A 13,587-nucleotide genomic window follows, 5' to 3' on the forward strand; every position below is an offset into this window, starting at 1 on the left:
GAATAGTGTGGCCACACTTTCGTCGCACTGTGGAAAGATGATGTGATTGTTGGATTGTTGAGAAAGTGGGGGAGATTGCTTGTCTGGCTAGACTATGAAACTGTTTTTGTGATACTCGATGATATTTCTTATTTAAACGTAAAACTCGAGTTCACTATGGTATGGATGACATAACTTCTATCAAATGTTTTCGGCATGAGCCCACTGAGTATATTAAGTACTCAGCCAAGCATTACTTTTTAAAAATGTGCATGTTGAGCGGTGATGTTGCGGCAGATGTTGAGTCGAGCTTTAGGAATCCCCGGATGCATCGTATCTTCATTCAAGGGCGTCATCCTATGACTCTCCTTTGATACTTGTTTTCCGCTGCCTTGTTTGAAACTATTTTCTAATGGTCTTCCGCACTACTCTATATATTTTATGTCATTAAGTACTTTGAGACTTTCATTCGCCACTTAACCATTTTTGTAGACTAAAATACTTTCATTGAAGTTAATTGAGTTTTCATATTAAATGTCATTCCTTATTGTTGTCCTTTACTGTTTCCCCATAGTCACAATTTCCCCGTCTTTACTATCCTTAGTAAGGGCGGTCATGACAGAGTGGTATCAGAGCTTCGTTCTTTCGCTCTGGTCTGAAAGTCTTCTTTCAGTCTAAGTCTAGATTAGTACCCCTAGACTAAAAGTGTCACGAAGGCTCAACATCCGAAGCATCGCGCTCAACCAAAAGAAAGTGATGTATGTTTGAAGTTGTTGAAGTGTTTTGAAAATCTTGGTGAGATGACTGGGATGTTTTGGCAAGAGTATGCATGTGTATGGAAGTTATGTGTGAATGTGATAATGTGATGGTATGATTATTATGTTGGAACGTGAGCACGAATTGCGTGATGTCATAAATATGTGTTATGCGTGACGCATGAAAGTACTACGACATAAGGATGTGAACACAGGAAGCCTTAAGATGATATCAAACTTGATGATACGTGACAAGCTTTAGATCTATCACAAGCAACGAGATAATAGATATTTTGATGAAGTTGGTATAGAAAAGGAAGAATTATTTAGTTGTGTGAAGAAAAGAACAAGTTATGAGTTTTGAAAGATTTTGAGGTTGATGTTTTGTAATGGTATTGTGTTGGTGGAGTTGATTGAGGAAAAATATTTATGCTGTGGAAAGTTGTTGAACAATTTTAAAATATATATATATATATATATATATATATATATATATATATGGGAGCATTATTCTCCTATTCATCCCTAAGATCATTTGTTCTACTTAATATGGATCGTTAGATCGTATGCACCAACGGCCCAGATTGAGGCTAGGAATTTTTATCCGCGTTGCATTATAGAGGTACTATTTATGCATTATAAGGGTATAATTAACCATATATGAAAATTGAACCGCCAGATTTTGGGATGTCTGAAATTTAAGCGATTTGGTGATTTCAAAGCTTCAGTCGGTTCTTTCTCTCTCATTCACCACTCTCTAATTCCTCTCTACTCTCTCCACTCTCTCCACTCTCTAAAACCCTAGTTTCTTGCGCCGTCGTGCTTCGTCGATAGACTGCGAGAAAATTGTCATCACTCGTCCAACATCCCGGCACCCACCCTCCACCGGTGATAACAACGAACCCAAACGGCGACACATGTCCTGTTCTATTCAACCATTCGCCTAGGTATGTTGTGGAAAGGGATTTCCGGATTTCGTATTCATGATTTTGTAGTTACGAAAAGTTAAAATTGGAACTTCAAATATGTTGCAACTTTATGAAATTCAGAAATAACTAGGGGTTTGTTCTGGGTTTTCTCTGTATCCGAAGGTAGTCATTGTTTGTGGGTTTAAAATCATCGATTCGAGTATCTTATATGTTCTTGTTTTGATAGATCTAAAATGCCTAAACGGGGACGTCCGCGCTCACAGCCATCACAAGCTGCAGGTATATTTGTCGTCGCTACTTGTGCAATTCAAAATCATATCTGTTGATTGTGTGGAAGGGTAATTGCATGTTTGTTTAGTGTGCATTAGGCAATCTAAAAATCATAGTGTTGATGAACTTGGATGCATTATTGGTTTCAAGATTTGAATAATGTACCAGGTTCTTTATGTGTTGTGTGGTAAAGTGGTTCTTGAAAGATTTGTATGTGCATAATTTGTTTATTTAGTGCATTATGCAGATGTTTATTGTCATAATCTGCAGTATATCATGCAGTTTGAGGGGTATAGTGTGTATTATTTGCGTTGAGTAGTGCATTATGTTTATATATAATTTCTCATTATATGCAGTATATTAGGTAGAGTATTGTGTGTTTTAGTTGATAAACTCTGGGAAGATTACGTATGTGCATTATTTAGTTCAGATTGTGCATTATATACCATGACATTTGCATTATGTTGAGTATATTATGCATTATTATGGGTATTGTCTGTGTTGATTAACCAACCCAGTGAATATTAACTACGTTTATTATTTGTTGTGGGCAGTGCAATATGAATATGTAATTATTCATTTGTTGGAGTATGTTGTGCACATTGAGTGGTATTCTTTATATGGTTTAATAAACTAAGTGTATAATACATGTGCATTTTTTGGTTTAGACAATGCATTATGTCCCATGATATTTACATTATGTGAAGTATATTGTGCATTATCAAAGGTCAGTTGTATGTGTAATTACATTGTGAAGCATGTTTAGGTCAATATTAGGAGTATATTAAGCACATCAGAGGTAGTGTTTGTATTTGTTAATAGCCTCGGCTTAGAATTCAAATGTCCATTTGTTGATTAAATTGATAATTATTTCATGTGATGTTAATATGTGCATTATTTGTTATGACATAAGCATTATTTGTTTTGATATATGCATTAATCCTTATAAAGCTCATATCATGTTGTCTTTTGATGTGGTGATAATTTTCCGATGTGTTATGTTGTTTGGACCATATCAGAGAAGCAGCTTAGAGTCGACATAGACGATGCGCCACATGGAAACGTACTTCGGGGAGAAAGAGAAGGATTGGGATTGTGGGCTGAGCGCAAAGGAACAAAAAGCTTAGAGATGTTTAGAATCAAGTTTGCAAGGACGCTCCTTACCTGTGAGCACAACACCCGAGGTGCCGCAAACCAGTCCAAAGCAATGAAGTATTGGAGGGAGAGACCTGCCAAGTTCAACTTCGAACAGTGGGTCAAGAATTATGGTCTTTAGTGAGTGATGGTTTCGGCTATAGGTTGATGGAGGTTAATGGGTTGCTTGATTGCTTGGTTGAATTGCCAATCTTAAACAAAACGTTTTTTTTTTCTTTTTAGGTGCGTGTTGATATTGGACAATGATTTTGGAAATATGCATTATAAAAGGAGTATTTGGCATTATTCAGCTTTATAGTTTGTGCATTACGTTTATTTAGATGCGCATTATTTGAAAGGGGATTGTCATTATTCTGCAATACAGTGTGCATTATGATAATTATTGTGTATATGCAAGGTCTATATAGGTTTACACTCAACTCAGTGATGCTTTTTTAGGATGTGCACTACACATTTTTAGGCTTTGCACATGTATGAGTGTTTTTGTTCTTTTGGTAATTATGTATTTGGGAGATTAACCCATATTCAAATTACCTATCATAATGCTTAATATACTCCACATAATGTAAATAACAGTTTACATAATGCACTGACTAAACCAAATAATGCACTTATATATTGTACGCTACGTAGATTAGGCCATATACGGAATACCACCCAAAATGCCTAATATAGTACAAATATTGGGACTATATATTAAGCATTATCAGAGGTAGACTATTTATGTTCTTTGATACATTGTTTGTAAATAGTGGATATAGGTAAGGGCTATGGATGTGTGCATTATTTTAGTAAAATCTTTCTTAATGCATCGAGATTTTGTAACTATTCAACAACATAGTATGTGGCGTACGTTTTTTTAGGTTGTGTATTATATGTACAAAAATTGTCATTATTTGCAATATAGTATGCATTATGAGAATTATTGTGTGTGTATATGGGTGAAATGGTTTTGTAGTCATGACCAGGCGGTTCTTACGTACTTTTGTATTTGGGTGATTAAATTAGTTAACTATCACTGTCAGCATCAGTCAAATTAAATTGTAAATTACTTATGTTATGTGTTGCATTGTTTTTGAAATGTGGATATAGATATGGGATATAGTTGTGTGCATTATTTGATTAAAACATTGCATTATGCATCGAGCAATTGTCATTATTTTTAATGTGTGGGGAATACAACGTACCAATGGCCGCATGGGTACTTCATTGAGTTAAACTCACTGTTATATAGAGTAATTGACTGATATAGAATCCACTAATGAACAAAAACACTGATCTAATGCAAGAAACAAGCAGTTTAAACTTGGAATACTATGACAACCATTCGAATAACAAGACGACTAGGACCCAAAAAAACAGTGATGTTCCGTTTACAGAACCTGAGTAAAGCTGGCCTTTTACCCTTCCGCGCATTTTTCTCCATCGACAAGAGGCTTCAACTCCGGAGAACATTCAGGTACAACAACCACTGTACAGAAAAGAAAAAAATGGGATAAAAAATGTACATTGCAACAATGTAATGTTCTGACAATTAAAACACCTAAGAATAACTTTATTAGGTATAATAGGTACACTACATAATACATGATTTATGTATAAGTCAAACACACACAATTTTAAATGTTGTTATTAATGTTTACGTACTATACCCAAGCCCCTAGGCTTATTAAACCCTTAGGGGAAACAAGAAACGTGCGCCAAAGATCGAAACACGACACATCCTAGATTAAAGGGATAAGTAACATTATTCATTACATATTACAAATAATGCATTAGATAAACTAAGCTACTGGCGCAGGAATCGTATACATTGCAATTCTTATATTATGCATCATGTAGTAAATAAAATCCATTATACATTATCATTTGGTGCATTACTTGTCTCGGTTTATACTACTACCCTAGCCACGCCGATATCTAAACCCTAAAGGAATGATTCATAATCACGGTCCTTCATTAATTCCTCTATCCTATACATTGCAGTTCACGTATTATGCATTATATAGTCAATCAAATTCATTATCCATTATCATTTGGTGCATTATTTGTATACTACATCCCTAGCCCCCAGAATTATACATAATCGCAGTCCTTCATAGAGGTTGTGTTTCTCACCCTATACTACACCCCTAGCCCCCATAATTGGGCAACCCTAGACCCTAAACGCCAAAGAATCAAAACTGGCCAACATGTTTTAACACAACAATACAATACACGAATTAATTTCTCTACAACTAGCGAATGCTCAGACTGCTCTGATTTGGTATTAACACCTACGATACATAAACAAGGAAGGCAAACGTTTAATTACCTTCTTCCATTACTGAGTGAAAAACGATTGCTACAACGCCGGCAATACACGATTGTAAAACTGCGGATGCGTCAACGGAGATGCGAGAGTTGAAACGGGTGAAATAGCGACAGAAAGATTACAGAGATGGATTAGGGAGAGAATCGTGTGAAAATTAAAAAAAAACGCAAGATCTTCAATGGAGGAAATCAAGGAAGTTTCCATAACCACCAAATATTGTTTACCTATTCTGACCTTTTCGTTTTTTAGTTTAATTAAATTTAATGGTTACAAGCAATAATTTAGGCCATATGATGGAGGAAATCAACGGCTGATATCAAGAAGGAAATAGGAGAAAATTTGGAAAAAGGAAATGAATACATCCATATATATATATATATATGATTGTATTCAAATCCTTTTTTCATATTTTCTCCAATTTCCTTCTTGATCTCAGCCCCACGATTTTGTCATCCGACGGTTAGATTGATGCCACATGTCATTTAATAATGCAGATTTTTAGTTAAATAATGCACACCGACTAATAATGCACCGTTATAGTGTAATAATGCAGATTTTCAGTTGAATAATGCACACCGACTAATAATGCACCATTATAGTGTAATAATGCAGATCATCTGGACCATTGATGAATGAGATCTAACGGTCCATATTAAGAAGGAACTTAAATCTAAGGGGAGAAAAGGAGTTTAACACTACCCTATATATATATATATACATATATACATATATATATATAGGGTCATGTTAAAGTCCTTTTCTATGCTTAGATTTAAGTTCCAATTTGATTTTGATCGTTGGATATGCTAGATGAACGAAGCGGATTTAAGTAGTATATAAGCATTCCGTAGTTCATTATTTCGTTAATTTGATTCATTATGGGGGTGAAACAGTAAATTTATGTTATCAAATCTGAAGAAAACGAGGAGCCGCGATTTTAGCGTGATACACCCACTACTTTCCATCTACCGCCTCATTCATCATAAACCGTATTTACTCCCGCTTCTCTCTCCAAAATCGTCTTCACAAATCGTCTCTCAACGCAGTCTCTCTATACATTCCTCACTAAAAAGCCGCCACAATTTCTTCTCCACTCAATCTCCCAACGCAATCGCTCAACGCAATTCTCGCTTTAAAAACCCTAGCCGTTGATCGTCGCCAGGTTCCCGGTCCAAAAGTCGGCGTAGAGGTAGGTTTGAATAAGTTTAATTTCTGGGTTCCATCAACTCGATTTTCGCCATTTTCGCCGATTGTCGCCGCTTTATCCTCGTTTTTCGCAGCCTACCAAAACACCAACTCGGGGATTCACAACTTTTAACCCACAAAAACGGGATCTTTTCAAAATCTTATTCGACACGATTGCCATTTAAATAATTATTTCGTATTCATTGTGGTTAGGGGTGGCTCTTTAATTGATATGGTAATTATTGGGTGGGTTACAAGTGTTTTGTGACCCAATTTGTATACGAAATCTGCTAGGGTTCAGATTTTTTGGTACTTTTCCCAGATTAATATTGACGAAAAGAGGACGTCCTTCAACCTCTCAGCAATCTCAATCTGAAGGTGGGCATTCTATCTCATTTGCATGTCGATTTAATGGAATAGTTGCCTGATTCTGTACATGAATTACTTGGTGAATGTAGTATTTGTATGTTCATTATATGATTGAATTTTTTCATTGTGTTACTTTTTCTATGCATTATGTATCCTGTTTTATGCATCATGTAACTGCAGTTGTACTGTGGTCAAATAGTGAATGTATTATTTGTATGTTCATTACATGATTAAATCTTTACATTATGTAACTCATTCAATGCATTATATATCCTTATTTAATGCAGCATGTTACTGCTTTTGTATATGGTCAAAGAGTGAATGGAAAATTTGTTATGTTCATTACTTGATTTAATATGTGCATTATTTGGCTATTTGAATGCATTATGTACCATGTTTTATTCATCATGAGACTGCTGTTGGACATGGGTCAAAGAGTGAATGTACTAATTGTATGATCATTACTTGATGTAATCTGTGCATTATTTTGATATTTTAATGCACTATGTACCGTGTTTCATGCATCATGTGACTGCTGGTTGACATGGGTCAAAGAGTGAATGCAATAATTGTATGTTCATTTTTTGACCGGATCTGTACATTATTTGGTGATTTTAATGAATTATATACCATGTTCCATGCATCATGTGGTTGCTGGTTGACATGGTGCATTATTTAATGAAAATGTGACACAATATTGATAGCTTCCCATTTAAATAATGTTATGATGTTGTATGTAGGACAGCAGCGAAGTAGCTGAGATTCAGGAACAATGAAGTGAAAAAAATCGCAGATAAATACTGTGAAGGCAGATGGATGAAGACGAATCTGTACATTATTAAACTAGTAGTATACATTATGTATCAAATATTATGCATTATTTGACCGCTGTGTACATAGGTGAATAGGTGAAAGTCATATTTCCTTGTGCATTATTTCATTACTTCTGTACACTATTTATCAAGTATTATACATTATTTACCAAGTATTATGCATTAGTTGACTGCTTGTGTACATGAGTACAATCACCACTGTACAAAATCACCAAAAAAACATCTCATCCAACATTTACGTTATATATCATAAATGGTCCATTACAGAAATTAAAATAACCATTATAGAGTAATATATGTACATTATGTGTGTCACTAAAAACTACTTCCCTACCCGATATAATATCATGTTCTATGCATTATGTATCCTTTTGTTATGCATCATGTAACTGCAGTTGTACTTTGGTCAAATAGTGAATGTATTATTTGTATGTTCATTACATGATTAAATCTTTACATTATGTAACTCATTCAATGCATTATATATCCTTATTTAATGCAACATGTTACTGCTTTTGTATATGGTCAAAGAGTGAATGGAATATGTGTTATGTTCATTATTTGATTTAATATGTGCATTATTTGGTGATTTTAATGAATTATATACCATGTTCCATGCATCATGTGGCTGCTGGTTGACATGGTGCATTATTTAATGAAAATGTGACACAATATTGATAGCTTCCCATTTAAATAATGTTATGATGTTGTATGTAGGACAGCTCATGTCTCGACCATTACTGAACCTAAAATAACCATTATTTAGTATAATATGTACATTATGTAAATCAGTCAAAACTACTCCCTAGCCGCGATGATATCTAAACCCTCGTTTTATAACTGAAACTCGTGGACTTTGGTAATGATTTTGTCAATTAGTACATACTACACCCTAGCCCCAAGGATTGCTAAACCCTTTGGGAAAACAAGAAACGTGCGCCGAACAAGCAAACACGACAAAACTTAAATTAAAGTGGTCATGAAAAATGTACATTATAGATCACAAATGATGCATTACAGAACCTAAAACAACCATTATATTACAAAATATGTACATTATGTGTATCCGTTACAAAATACTACCTAGCCGCTATGCTTTCTAAACCCTAGATGAATGACTGCAGCTCGTGTACTTTGACGATGTTTTTAAGGCTTAGAACATACTACACCCTAGCCCCAAGGACTACTAAACCCTTTCGGAAAATAAGAAACGTGCGCCGAACAATCAAACACGGACAAACTTTAATTAAATTTGTCAGTAAAAGTGTACATTATAGATCACAAATCGTGCATTACAGAACCTAAAATGACCATTATATACTATAATATGTACATTATGTGTATCAGTTAAAAACTACTACCTAGCGGATATGATTTATAAACCCTAAATGAATGACTGAATCTCGTGTACTTTGGCGACGGTTTGCTTAACTTAGTATATACTACACCCTACCCCCAAGGAATCTTAAACCCTCGGGGAAAAGACGAAACGTGCGTCTATCTATCATACACGACCAATTGTAAATAAAACTGGTCAGAAGAAATTTACATTACATATAACAAATCATGCATTATATATCCTAAAAAAACCATTATATAATATAATACGTACATTACGTGTGTCATACTCGCGGTCCTACGTACAAGTTGTGTTTCACCCAATATACTACTACCCTAGCCACCGGAATTGGGCAACCCTAGGGGAATGAAGAAAACCTAAACCCCACCTTATCAAAACCTGGAATCATGTTTCCATATAAATATATTGAGACATGACTACCGGCTCATTAAACCTAATCATTGTCGTATACATATCATGCATTATATAGGCAATATCATCCATTGCATATTCACATTTGGTGCATTATTTGAAGCCGTTTAAACTACTAACCTAGCCACGGCGAAAACTAAGACCTAAAGGAATGCATCATACTCGCGGTCCTACGTAGAGTTTGTGTTTCACACAATATACTACAACCCTAGCCCCCAGAATTGTTAAACACCTTGGGAATAAATGAAACGTGGGAAAAATAATCATAGACTTCAAAACGTGGGAAAACCTTTTGCAATGAACGAAACCTACAACCAAACGGTTTTCAAGTTCTCTAATCCATTTAATCTCAGCATAAATTCTACTTAGATTACATTCTTCCATTGTTGAAGAAAACGAAAACAATAATATGCCGAAAACGATGCGGGTGTGCTCCAAGAAAATAGAATTTGAACGCGAAATAAAAACCAATGCAAATTTCGCCAAAAAATTTAGAACACCAATTGTCTTCAATGGAGAATGATGGGAGAATAACCGGTGACTGAGAAGAAATGATTCTGGAATCGATGAATAAAACCGCTGCAATCTTTAGATGGAGATAATCAAGCACTTTCCATAACCGACGTTAATATGTATACCATAAAAGCCCTTTTCTATTTTTTCAATGAATAAAAAAGAAATAATCAGGCTCTATTTTCGGCCTTAGGATCTTGAAAATGGATGACCGAGATTGAGAAGGAGATTGGATTAATTAGGGGAAAAGGATTTGAATACAATCCTATATATATATACATATATATATATATATATATATATATATATATATATATATATATATATATCTTTGAACTTTAAATGAAAGCATGTTAGTTCTTTTCTTTTGGGAAATTGAGATCTTGAATTGAACGAGAAGTATGATGTGGTTATGTATAGCGATATACATTTATGCATGTTTAATTATGTAGTATGTGAATAATGATTTGAGTGATGGTTTGTAAATGTTGAAGTGTGAGGTATTTTATGAAAGTGCTGATAGAAGAAATTATGATGCTATGAACTTTGTATGCAAACATAGATGTTTGTTAGATCGAACGATATCGAACTTAGTTGTTACAACTGCTATATCACTTTTCCGAGTGATAAGACAAATAGAAATATGTGGTGCGAATTCAAACTTCATTAAAAAATTGCAAATTCACTATTGTCTTCCTGGACGATAAGAATAAGGAGAATGCGAAGAGACATTACCTACGATAATGAGCTCAAGAGGAGAAGGTGTGCAAATTGAAGAGAATTTCCGAATGAGAAAAAGTACGAGACAAGAGGAGATGCCAAATGATGTAATCCTACAACTGGGAGAGAGATCAGACCTACGATCGGATAAGCTAAACCTATTCTTACGTGGCGATACGAAGCAAACGACTATTATTGCGCGTAGAGAGCGCGAGTATAATTACAATGTTTTTAAGAGAATGATTGTTATGGCATGCACGGAATATTATGAAGATATGGATTCTGACTATCATTATTAGTGGCAATGACACGATGAATCTCAGTGTGGAATCCACAGTTTCTTAGAGCGATGTTACCAGTTTTGGCTTGCGATAGATGAACGAGGGAGTGCAACTTTAATAGCTAGAACAAACTATTTTAATCAACAGTTCTTACTTGGATTCTAAGGAGTTATTTTTCAGGACCCTTCAAATAACCATGACCCCTTGTCTATTTAATAGCTTGTTTCACTCACTCTTTGCATGTAATGCATATTATTTCTTTTCCTCCATTGGGTCATAACTAACTTTCATTTCATGGAAAGTGGTGTTGCCTTCATAACTTTGGACACTTGGAATGAATGTAGTCTTCTTTGACTTATTATTTATACGAACAATATTTTAACCTTGTGAGCCTTTGCTATTGAACTTCATTCCTTAGGCTGCTTGCAGTTATGTCCTTCAATATAATCACGTTTCGCAGACATGTTTTCTATGGGATATTCTTCTTCGAACTTTCGTTCAACTTTTCATTTTGTAACCATGTTCGTGTCAAGTTCTTTCTTACAGAATGAAATTCTTTTTGGTTCAGTTCCACTATATGTGTCATTTCCATATTAGAACTTTTCTTTCTACGAGACGAAGTTAAGGCCTCCTTGCCTTAACAAATTTAATCCACTTGATTTTTTTTCAAAAGTTCCTTTGACCTTGGCTGCCTTTCACAAACTTATGAACCCATTGATGTGATTTTATTGTTCCACATTATGATTTTCGTTGAACCATGATCAGTGCTGCTTTGTGACAACTGCCTACATTTCTAAATCCTCATGCAATTGATCATTTTTGGCCGTGACATGTTTAAGTCCTTATCCAATGATGTGTGGACCTTTTCAAATTTGGTCTAACAACTGAATTATATCGTTTGGTAGCCTACCATGAGAATCGAGATTTAATTCAATTTCATCTTATGTTCATGACCTATCTTATGTTCTTTCAAACTCCGTGGGGATGACCCTAACCAAGTGTTGCAAGTTAGTGAGATTCAAAGCAAAAGTCGAGCTGAAATGGTAATTCTAGTTTCCTTGAGAGAATTTGGAACTCTTTAAATTTAAAACATTTTTTTCCAGTGTTTGCATAATTCGAAATCGGTTCATATCCAAGTTAAGATTGTTTAATTAAATTTTGAGTTATTGATTCATATTCTGAGTTCTTGATGCAACACTTTAAGGAGAGACAAATTTCTTTTCAAGCCCCTGGCGAAGAGCCGACTGTCTTGCACGGAATTTCCATGAACCGACAAACCTCCATAATCTTCGCATTGCAAGCAACCATGATGATCAGAAAAGGGCGTCCGACATATCCTGTGTACTTAAATAGAGAGGAGAAGAAGGACATGAAGGTAGAAGACGTTGCTGTAGTACGAGACTTTCCTGGCGTGTTCCCTGAAACTTTGCCTGGACCGCCGGACAAGTGGAGTTTACCATCGACTTAGAACCCGGATCCGCGCCAGTATCGAAAGCACCATACCGAATGACCCCTAAGGAGTTGACGGAATTGAAGATTCAGTTGCAAGAACTGCTAGATTTGGGATTCATTCGACCTAGTGTGTCACCGTGGGGAGCGCCTGTGTTATTTGTTAAGAAGAAGGATGGACCTTGAAGATGTGCATCGACTACCGTGAGCTCAACAAGTTGACCTTGAAGAATAAGTACCCACTGCCAAGGATCGATGACTTATTTAATCAACTTCGAGGAGCTGGCGTATTTTCAAAGATGGACTTGAGGTCGGGATATCATCAACTAAAGGTCCGAAGAGAGGGTGTACCTAAGACTACTTTTTGCACTCGTTATAGCCATTATGAATTCGTTGTGATGCCATTTGGACTGACTAACGCCCCGACAATTTTCATGGACTTGATGAACCGAGTTTTCCACGAGTACCTCGATAAGTTTGTGTTAGTCTTCATCGACGATGTGTTGGTATACTCGAAGAACGAGGAGGAGCATGAATGACACCTGCGAACGGTGTTGGAAACGTTGCGGAAGGAAAAGTTATATGCCAAGTTTAGTAAGTGTGAGTTTTGGTTGAACAAAGTAAACTTTCTCGGTCATATAATGACGACCGATGGAATTCAAGTGGACCCAGCGAAGGTCGAGGCTGTGCAAAATTAGAAGTCACCGAAAATGCCGAGTGAAATCCGTAGTTTCTTGGGATGGGCGGGATACTACCGAAGTTTCATCGAGGGATTCTCTAAAATTGCGAGACCGATGACGCAACTGTTGAAGAAGGGAATCAAAGTGGTTTGGACGCCGGAATGCGAGGTGAGTTTTCAAATGTAGAAAGAGAAGTTGACTACAGCATTTGCCCTAGCGGTACCGGAAACTGACAAGGACTTCGCTGTCTATACCTGTCACGGTCACATCTCCCTAATCAAAGAAAGTGTAGTTATTTCGCGACTAAACATACTGAACTGTCTCAACTCATCATGAATATTACTTAATTCAAGGAAACATTTCCTGAAAGTGATTAAGATAACA

The 13,587-nt window shown here is 35.7% G+C and overlaps 1 long non-coding RNA gene across 2 annotated transcripts; it reads left to right on the forward strand.

Moving 5' to 3' along the window:
- Nucleotides 1–1,257: 1,257 nt before the first annotated feature.
- LOC121761687 lies at nucleotides 1,258–3,301 on the forward strand. 2 transcript variants are annotated; one of them, XR_006042071.1, is made up of 4 exons: nucleotides 1,258–1,356; nucleotides 1,540–1,681; nucleotides 1,890–1,942; nucleotides 2,953–3,301. It is a non-coding gene; the product is annotated as an uncharacterized LOC121761687 (long non-coding RNA). The 2 variants fall into 2 exon arrangements; XR_006042070.1 differs by having other exon boundaries at nucleotides 1,264–1,681.
- The last annotated feature ends 10,286 nt before the right edge of the window (nucleotides 3,302–13,587 follow it).

This window comes from Salvia splendens, chromosome 13, assembly GCF_004379255.2.
Source record: "Salvia splendens isolate huo1 chromosome 13, SspV2, whole genome shotgun sequence".
Taxonomy (NCBI): domain Eukaryota; kingdom Viridiplantae; phylum Streptophyta; class Magnoliopsida; order Lamiales; family Lamiaceae; genus Salvia; species Salvia splendens.